The following is a 10,349-nucleotide window of genomic DNA, read 5'->3' as shown; positions in this document are numbered from 1 at the left end:
TACCTCACTATTTACACCTCACTATTCAATACCTCACTATTTACACCTCACTATTCAATACCTCACTATTTACACCTCACTATTCAATACCTCACTATTTACACCTCACTATTTACACCTCACTATTCAATACCTCACTATTTACACCTCACTATTTACACCTCACTATTCAATACCTCACTATTTACACCTCACTATTCAATACCTCACTATTTTTGTTTCTCTCCCTAAAGCAACACAGCCCTAATAGGAGATATATAGTTAACTAAAGTAATGAGTGACCATTTCAGAAAATCATGGGACATATAGTCTTTGGTTGCATGTTATTTTATGTCAATCATACTGCTGCTTGTAGCCTATAACTGTTTCGTGGTCTTATGCTGCCATCTATTGGAAATATTTAGCAATTAAAAGTTATTAATTCACATAAAGACGTAGGTGAGGCAGCTGAGAATAAAAAAAACGGAATGTGTCCAGCCTACTGAGGAGCCCCGAAAATAATATTCAAAAGATTAGTCCTTGGACACAGAGGGGTTAAACACTAAAGTTACCGTCCATCTAGTGAAGAGAGGAGAACCGGACAGAGGTTGCCAGCATCCGTCAACGAGAGAGAAGGATAACTACGATGCTACTAAGTAGTAACTAGCTAGCTTACCGAGCTGTACCGACTAGCTTGGCTAGCTAACAGGTCGTTCGTCTGTCCCTCGTCTCGATGACGAATCCGGTGAACCACAAAATGAAACGAGGATATAGAGTGAAAAGGATCTGGCTACACTCATACTGTCCCTGACCGTAAAGCAAAAAGCAAATTGAACAATAAACTTCGGCGTTTCAACACTTTATTCCCCAAGATCACCTCAGCCCACTCTGCGCATAACCAGACAATATGCTTGGCGCCACAATGTACGTGGACGCGGACAGTTCTGTACGTGGACGCGGGAAGGTCCAGAACGCGGACATGAGCAGTGCAACACAATCAACTAAACCCAGTCTTTACAGTGGGTTACATTAGTAATATTCATTTTCTATTATTATGTAAAACAAACATCATAAGTTTTTTATAACATTATTTTGAGATCTGGGCCCATATCCACAAAGCGTCTCAGAGAAGAAAATTGGTCGAATAAGTGCTGAGAATAAAGACATTTTACACTTATGGGTATAAATTAAAGCTATGCATGAAGTCTCTAGTCCCACCTAGTCGGCAGATATTTAGAACACCTCGTGAGCTGTCCTAAGTAGTTAAGAGTTAACAGCAGGTGTCTTGATAATACTATAGAACAATGCAGTGAGTCAGTGGTTCCTGAGCCACATGTAAATGCTTTGTAGTAGTTAAAATAATGTTTTGATATTTGATATGATCAATCCATAAATAATATATGTCCTGTGCTTTTGGCAATGATTTATGTATAATACTTATGTATAACAAGTGATACCATGTATGTCTCCAAAGCATTTTGTCTTCATTTTGGCAGATTAATTTATGCTAATTTCCCAAGATTAACTCAGGTTTTCGCCCAGCGATTAAGGAGTTGGAGCTGTGGCAGGAGTTGGACCTGTGGCTGAAAGGTGGCTGGTTTGAATCCCGGGCCGGGCGCTGGAAAAAACAGGAGGAATTGATCTGACCACTGGAGGGCTGCTGGGTTCACATCCTCAAAACATTCACCTTTCATTGATCAGAACTCTAGAGGTTCTTCTTCACTGAACCCCAAAATATATATCACTTTTAGTGGTTCCATATATTAAGGAAGTGAGAGAAGCCTTTTTGGTTCTATAAGGAACCTTCTTTTCTGAGTGTAAAATTAACAAGTTTTTCTTTTGATTATTTAATTATCCACATCATGTTATTTCAAGTTCTCCCTTGGGAGCACAACATCACATTGTTAAAAAAAATTATGCTAAATTTGTCATGGCTATAAATTGGGCAATTGAAGACATCTAGGGCGTAATCTGTGTTCGATGAAAATGAACATTGTATGCAACGTTGCAGGCAACATTATTGGCAAGGGACTTGATGCCTACTATGCCAAAGCTATTTAGAGTTGTTAAACGGGTGTGAAGAGTGTGTTGATATAACGGGAATATTGTCAAAATTCTTCTTGTAACAACGATCAGAATTGGTAAAGAAAATATGCATTCCATTATATTAGGCAATAATTAAGAGTAGGCAAAGTGGTCGTGTCATGTGAAAATTCTATCAAATGTGTTACATTGCAACGAGTACAGTCAGGGTGCCGTGGAGCCCCTGCAGTACCTCCACAGACCCCGGATTGAGAACCCCTGCAGTACCTCCACAGACCCCGGATTGAGAACCCCTGATTTAGCAGATGCTCTTATCCAGAGAGATTTACAGTAACTGCATTCATCTTAAGATAGCTATTTATTTTGGAAATAAAGTTAATAAATTCTTCATAAAATTGTCATCTTACCTCTTAGCTTTGGTGTCATGTCCCCCAGAGAGATGCATTTTAGAGGCAGGGCCCCCCTCCTCTCTCTCCCCAGAGAGACTCATTTTAGAGCACTGACCCCTAAACAGAGATCCAACATGTTGATTGTGGTCAACACAGGGACAACTAAACAGAGATCCAGCATGTTGGTTGTGGTCAACACAGTGACAACTAAACAGAGATCCAGCATGTTGGTTGTGGTTAACACAGTGACAACTAAACAGAGATCCAACATGTTGGTTGTGGTTAACACAGTGACAACTAAACAGAGATCCAGCATGTTGGTTGTGGTTAACACAGTGACAACTAAACAGAGATCCAACATGTTGGTTGTGGTTAACACAGTGACAACTAAACAGAGATCCAGCATGTTGGTTGTGGTTAACACAGTAACAACTAAACAGAGATCCAGCATGTTGGTTGTGGTTAACACAGTGACAACTAAACAGAGATCCAGCATGTTGGTTGTGGTTAACACAGTGACAACTAAACAGAGATCCAACATGTTGGTTGTGGTTAACACAGTGACAACTAAACAGAGATCCAGCATGTTGGTTGTGGTCAACACAGTGACAACTAAACAGAGATCCAGCATGTTGGTTGTGGTTAACACAGTGACTAATTCTTGAATGTCAATTGTTCTCATTCATTCATTATCTCTTTGAGAAATATATTTTTAACAACTTTCTCTTTTACTTCTCTACATTCATGAAGAAAATGATGTACTTTTTACTCCATACATTTTCCCTGACACCCAAAAGTACTCGTTACATGTTGAATGCTTAGCAGGACAGAAAACGGTCCAATTTGAACACTTATCAAGAGAACATCCCTACTGCCTCTGATCTGAAGGACTCACTAAACAGAGAACATCCCTGGTCATTACTGCCTCTGACCTGGAGGACTCACTAAACACAAATGCTTCATTTTTAAATGATGTCTGAGTGTTGGAGTGTGACCCTGGCTATCCGTAAATTAAAATAACAAGAAAATTGTGCCGTCTGGTTTGCTTAATAAAATGAATTTTAAATGATCACTACTTTACTTTTACTTTTGATGCTTAAGTATATTTTAGCAATTACATTTACTTTTGATACTTAATTATATTTTAAACCAAATACTTTTAGACTTCTACTGAAGAAGTATTTTACTGGGTGACTTTCACTTTTAATTGAGTCATTTTCTATTAAGGTATCTTTACTTTTACTCAAGTATGAGAATTGAGTACTTTTTCTACCACTGTTCTAATATTCTAGAGACATATGAGCCACAGTGTCAACAGACATTTTGTAACTGCGCAGGCTACAAAGTTACTTTCAATTTCATATAAGGAAATAATGTAACGGTCACTGGGTGAATTCGTTTTGCATTGCCCGGCTCCCCGGGTGCGCAGAGTTTACGCATTTTAGACCATTCCATTGTTCCTTAAAATAAAACTCCACTCACCTGTAGCACCGGGCCATGCAAAACGAACTTCCCACTGTCGCAGGGCACTGAGACACAGAGTTCTAAACCCAGAGGCATTTACAACAGTAACCAGAGGTAACAGTCAGTTGCATGCGACAGCAGCAAATCATGACATTGTACCGAATCTTGCTTCAGTTTTTTATTATAGTCCTTCTTATGTTATTTTTGCTAAACATATAATTTACTCGTAACCAAGTTTAGCTGTGTTTTTTTCCTCCAAAATATGAATTACTGTAGGACTTTAATAATTGTAAACAGGCCTACAAACCCAAAAGGTTTTAATGATGCCTTAAATCTATCTTCAAATATATATTTGATGATTAGTTGAATCCGGTGTGTAAGTGCTGGTAAGAACAAAAGGAATGAGAAACCCTGAGATAAACATAAAACCATATAATGTAAAAGCTCCTCCACCATCTTTACCAGACGTTTTACTGATAACATGTAGACCACTGATTAGTTTCCACTTTGAAAACTGCTGTCTGTCAGCAACTCAGCTCAAGTAGCAGTTCTACTAACTAGTAATATCTCATTCCTAGTATTCATTCTCTTACTCTGTCCTTTAGAATAGATTATTGTTCAGAAATACTTACTTATTTGTCAGTAATCTCCATATAGCGTCTTCTGCTCTGTCGTCTCAAAATGGATCCTGAACAAAAGAACAACTTTACTTTCTGTTTCACTCAGCCGTCTCCCCACCCTGAAAATAAAGTGTTTTATTGGTATCTTCCACTAGATGGCAGTAAACACCTGCTGTAACTACAATTTACAACAGCATTCCTTAATCATAAAGGCAGTGTCTCAAAGGAGGAGTGCTGAATCAGGATCAGGTCCCCCTCTCCATGTAATCTGATTCATTATGATCTAGGATCAGGTCCCACCTCTCCATGTAATCTGATTCATTGTGATCTAGGATCAGGTCCTCCTCTCCATGTAACCTGATTCATTATGATCTAGGATCAGGTCCCCCCCTCTCCATGTAATCTGATTCATTATGATCTAGGATCAGGTCCCTCCTCTCCATGTAATCTGATTCATTATGATCTAGGATCAGGTCCTCCTCTCCATGTAATCTGATTCATTATGATCTAGGATCAGGTCCTCCTCTCCATGTAATCTGATTCATTATGATCTAGGATCAGGTCCTCCTCTCCATGTAATCTGATTCATTATGATCTAGGATCAGGTCCCCCTCTCCATGTAATCTGATTCATTATGATCTAGGATCAGGTCCCCCTCTCCATGTAATCTGATTCATTATGATCTAGGATCAGGTCCCCCCCTCTCCATGTAATCTGATTCATTATGATCTAGGATCATGTCACCCCTCTCCATGTAATCTGATTCATTATGATCTAGGATCAGGTCCCCCCTCTCCATGTAATCTGATTCATTATGATCTAGGATCATGTCACCCCTCTCCATGTAATCTGATTCATTATGATCTAGGATCAGGTCCCCCCTCTCCATGTAATCTGATTCATTATGATCTAGGATCAGGTCCCCCCTCTCCATGTAATCTGATTCATTATGATCTAGGATCAGGTCCCCCCTCTCCATGTAATCTGATTCATTATGATCTAGGATCAGGTCCCCCCTTTCCATGTAATCTGATTCATTATGATCTAGGATCAGGTCCCCCCCTCTCCATGTAATCTGATTCATTGTGATCTAGGATCAGGTCCCTCCTCTCCATGTAATCTGATTCATTATGATCTAGGATCAGGTCCTCCTCTCTCCATGTAATCTGATTCATTATGATCTAGGATCAGGTCCCCTCCTGTCCATGTAATCTGATTCATTATGATCTAGGATCAGGTCCCCCTCTCCATGTAATCTGATTCATTATAATCTAGGATCAGGTCCTCCTCTCTATGTAATCTGATTCATTATGATATAGGATCAGGTCCTCCTCTCCATATAATCTGATTCATTATGATCTAGGATCAGGCCCCTCCTCTCCATGTAATCTGATTCATTATGATCTAGGATCAGGTCCCCCCTCTCCATGTAACCTGATTCATTATGATCTAGGATCAGGTCCTCCTATCCATGTAATCTGATTCATTATGATCTAGGATCAGGTCAGCGGGCCTGCTAGTGATAGTGGTGGAGTCAGCACCTCCACACGTGGAGATGTATCCACTCAGTCCAGTAGACCTGCTAGTGATAGTGGTGGAGCCAGTACCTCCACACATGGAGATGTATCCACTCAGTCCAGTAGGCCTGCTAGTGATAGTGGTGGAGATGTATCCACTCAGTCCAGTAGACCTGCTAGTGATAGTGGTGGAGATGTATCCACTCAGTCCAGTAGACCTGCTAGTGATAGTGGTGGAGATGTATCCACTCAGTCCAGTAGACCTGCTAGTGATAGTGGTGGAGATGTATCCACTCAGTCCAGTAGACCTGCTAGTGATAGTGGTGGAGATGTATCCACTCAGTCCAGTAGACCTGCTAGTGATAGTGGTGGGGATGTAACCACTCAGTCCAGTAGACCTGCTAGTGATAGTGGTGGGGATGTATCCACTCAGTCCAGTAGACCTGTTAATGATAGTGGTGGAGATGTGTCCAGTCAGTCCAGTAGACCTGCTAGTGATAGTGGTGGAGCCAGTACCTCCACACATGGAGATGTATCCACTCAGTCCAGTAGACCTGCTAGTGATAGTGGTGGAGATGTGTCCAGTCAGTCCAGTAGACCTGCTAGTGATAGTGGTGGAGCCAGTACCTCCACACATGGACATGTATCCACTCAGTCCAGTAGGCCTGCTAGTGATAGTGGTGGAGATGTATCCACTCAGTCCAGTAGACCTGCTAGTGATAGTGGTGGAGCCAGTACCTCCACACGTGGAGATGTATCCACTCAGTCCAGTAGGCCTGCTAGTGATAGTGGTGGAGATGTATCCACTCAGTCCAGTAGACCTGCTAGTGATAGTGGTGGAGCCAGTACCTCCACACATGGAGATGTATCCACTCAGTCCAGTAGGCCTGCTAGTGATAGTGGTGGAGATGTATCCACTCAGTCCAGTAGACCTGCTAGTGATAGTGGTGGAGATGTATCCACTCAGTCCAGTAGACCTGCTAGTGATAGTGGTGGAGATGTATCCACTCAGTCCAGTAGACCTGCTAGTGATAGTGGTGGAGATGTATCCACTCAGTCCAGTAGACCTGCTAGTGATAGTGGTGGAGATGTATCCACTCAGTCCAGTAGACCTGCTAGTGATAGTGGTGGGGATGTAACCACTCAGTCCAGTAGACCTGCTAGTGATAGTGGTGGGGATGTATCCACTCAGTCCAGTAGACCTGCTAGTGATAGTGGTGGAGCCAGTACCTCCACACATGGAGATGTATCCACTCAGTCCAGTAGACCTGTTAATGATAGTGGTGGAGATGTGTCCAGTCAGTCCAGTAGACCTGCTAGTGATAGTGGTGGAGCCAGTACCTCCACACATGGAGATGTATCCACTCAGTCCAGTAGACCTGCTAGTGATAGTGGTGGAGATGTGTCCAGTCAGTCCAGTAGACCTGCTAGTGATAGTGGTGGAGCCAGTACCTCCACACATGGACATGTATCCACTCAGTCCAGTAGGCCTGCTAGTGATAGTGGTGGAGATGTATCCACTCAGTCCAGTAGACCTGCTAGTGATAGTGGTGGAGCCAGTACCTCCACACGTGGAGATGTATCCACTCAGTCCAGTAGGCCTGCTAGTGATAGTGGTGGAGATGTATCCACTCAGTCCAGTAGACCTGCTAGTGATAGTGGTGGAGCCAGTACCTCCACACATGGAGATGTATCCACTCAGTCCAGTAGGCCTGCTAGTGATAGTGGTGGATATGTATCCACTCAGTCCAGTAGACCTGCTAGTGATAGTGGTGGAGATGTATCCACTCAGTCCAGTAGACCTGCTAGTGATAGTGGTGGAGATGTATCCACTCAGTCCAGTAGACCTGCTAGTGATAGTGGTGGAGATGTATCCACTCAGTCCAGTAGACCTGCTAGTGATAGTGGTGGGGATGTATCCACTCAGTCCAGTAGACCTGCTAGTGATAGTGGTGGGGATGTATCCACTCAGTCCAGTAGACCTGCTAGTGATAGTGGTGGAGATGTATCCACTCAGTCCAGTAGACCTGCTAGTGATAGTGGTGGAGATGTATCCACTCAGTCCAGTAGACCTGCTAGTGATAGTGGTGGAGATGTGTCCAGTCAGTCCAGTAGACCTGCTCGTGATAGTGGTGGAGATGTGTCCAGTCAGTCCAGTAGACCTGCTAGTGATAGTGGTGGAGATGTGTCCAGTCAGTCCAGTAGACCTGCTAGTGATAGTGGTGGAGATGTATCCACTCAGTCCAGTTGGCCTGCTAGTGATAGTGGTGGAGATGTATCCACTCAGTCCAGTAGGCCTGCTAGTGATAGTGGTGGAGATGTATCCACTCAGTCCAGTAGGCCTGCTAGTGATAGTGGTGGAGATGTATCCACTCAGTCCAGTAGACCTGCTAGTGATAGTGGTGGAGATGTATCCACTCAGTCCAGTAGACCTGCTAGTGATAGTGGTGGAGATGTATCCACTCAGTCCAGTAGACCTGCTAGTGATAGTGGTGGAGATGTATCCACTCAGTCCAGTAGACCTGCTAGTGATAGTGGTGGAGATGTATCCACTCAGTCCAGTAGACCTGCTAGTGATAGTGGTGGAGATGTATCCACTCAGTCCAGTAGACCTGCTAGTGATAGTGGTGGAGATGTATCCACTCAGTCCAGTAGACCTGCTAGTGATAGTGGTGGAGATGTATCCACTCTGTCCAGTAGACCTACTCCATGACCCACAGCAACGCAGTCTTCTATGGACCAGTTTATTCCAAAGTCTATGTCTTTAGCAAAACAAGGCCACATTGATATTGCATTGGCTAAAATGATTGCCACCGATTTCCAGCCATTTTAGATTGTGGAGGTTTTAGAAATTATAGCAATAATGTAAATCCAATGTACACAATTCCAAGCAGGAAAACCCTTTCAAAATCACTTTTCCACAAATGTACGAGAGCACACAGGCTTCAGTGTGGAAAAGAGTCTAAAAAGCTACTGCAGTTTTCCTTACCACTGACTGCTGGACATCAAGGGTAACCACTTCTTACATGTCGGGTACATGTCACTTCATTGAAGATTTTTTCGATGTCTAGCTGTCTTCTGGACTGCTTTGAGTTCAGCGACAGACACACCCAGAGAACTTGGCAGAGGAACTGTTGAGAGTGGCCAGAGAAGGACAAGTAGATGGAAAAGTGGTCTGTTGTGTTAGCGACAATGCAGCTAACATAACCAAAGCCATGAAAATGTTTAATAAATTGATCCATCATCCATGTCTTGCCCATACAATCAACCTGATTGTAAGAGATGCTCTGAAGGTGATGAAGCCTACTGTGGACAAAGTGAAAGCAGCTGTGGAATACTTCCACAGGAGCACAGTAGGTGCTGAAAAACTAAAGTCTACACAACGCCAGATGGGGATGCATGAGCTGAGGCCTAAACAAGACTGCACTACAAGGTGGAATTCAACATTTTATATGTTGAAGCGGTTTCTTGAGTCAAAGGATGCCATCATCTCTACCCTGGGCATTGTCAATGCACCTGTTGATGCTCTGACCCAAGAGGAATGGGAGGTGGTGGAGGAGGTGTGCAGTCCTGGAGCAGGTCACTGTGGAGATCAGTGGAGAGAGGTACAGGAAGCAGTTATTACTGCATCATTATTTAATCCAGTATTATATATGTATATGAGCAGTAGATGAGAATGTAGTATCAGTAGACTAAACATGAAGCTGAACTAATAAGTTACTGTTCTCTCTTTTCAGCTATGTGACAGCCTCAAAAATGATACTCCTGTGTAAGGGTCTGCAGCGAATCACAGCCAGACGCCAGAGAGAAGCAAATTTAATGTGACCGAGTTGATGGACACCCTATGTTCATCAATGGACAGAAAGTTCCACAGAATGGAATATAATCACGTGCTATCAGAAACCGCTGCACTTGACCCCAGGTTTAAGTAGTTAGCCTTCAGTGATGCCATAGCGATTGATGAGGCTCTTCAAAGAATAACCTCCTCAGCAGGGAGGGACAGCCCCAGCAGTCAGCTGGCTCAGGCACCAGGGCATCAGGAAGAAGAGGGATCAGATGGAGGGACAGCCCCAGCAGTCAGCTGGCTCAGGCACCAGGGCATCAGGAAGAAGAGGGATCAGATGGAGGGACAGCACCAGCAGTAGTGTCACAAACGTCTGCTGTTTGGATGCTGTTTGACGAGAGAGCAACTGGGGATGCAGCACGAAGGAATCTCTCAGCAGATGCCATAATGGAGGTCCGATCCTATTTGGAGGAGCCCCTCCTCCAAAGATCTGCAGATCCTCTGAGCTGGTGGAAGAACAAGGCCTCTGTCTACCCACGGCTTACTAAAGTCA

The 10,349-nt window shown here is 43.3% G+C and overlaps 1 long non-coding RNA gene across 1 annotated transcript; it reads right to left on the bottom strand.

Moving 5' to 3' along the window:
- Positions 1-825: 825 nt before the first annotated feature.
- On the bottom strand, positions 826-4,878 carry LOC106603753 (uncharacterized). The gene is made up of 3 exons (XR_006763726.1): positions 4,508-4,878; positions 2,430-2,528; positions 826-1,597 (listed from the first exon to the last, which is right to left on the bottom strand). It is a non-coding gene; the product is annotated as an uncharacterized lncRNA (long non-coding RNA).
- Between the last annotated feature and the right edge of the window lie 5,471 nt (positions 4,879-10,349).

This window comes from Salmo salar, unplaced genomic scaffold (genome assembly GCF_905237065.1).
Source record: "Salmo salar unplaced genomic scaffold, Ssal_v3.1, whole genome shotgun sequence".
Taxonomy (NCBI): domain Eukaryota; kingdom Metazoa; phylum Chordata; class Actinopteri; order Salmoniformes; family Salmonidae; genus Salmo; species Salmo salar.
Note: the sequence above shows the minus strand (reverse complement) of the source record. Positions and strands in the feature narration are given on the sequence as shown.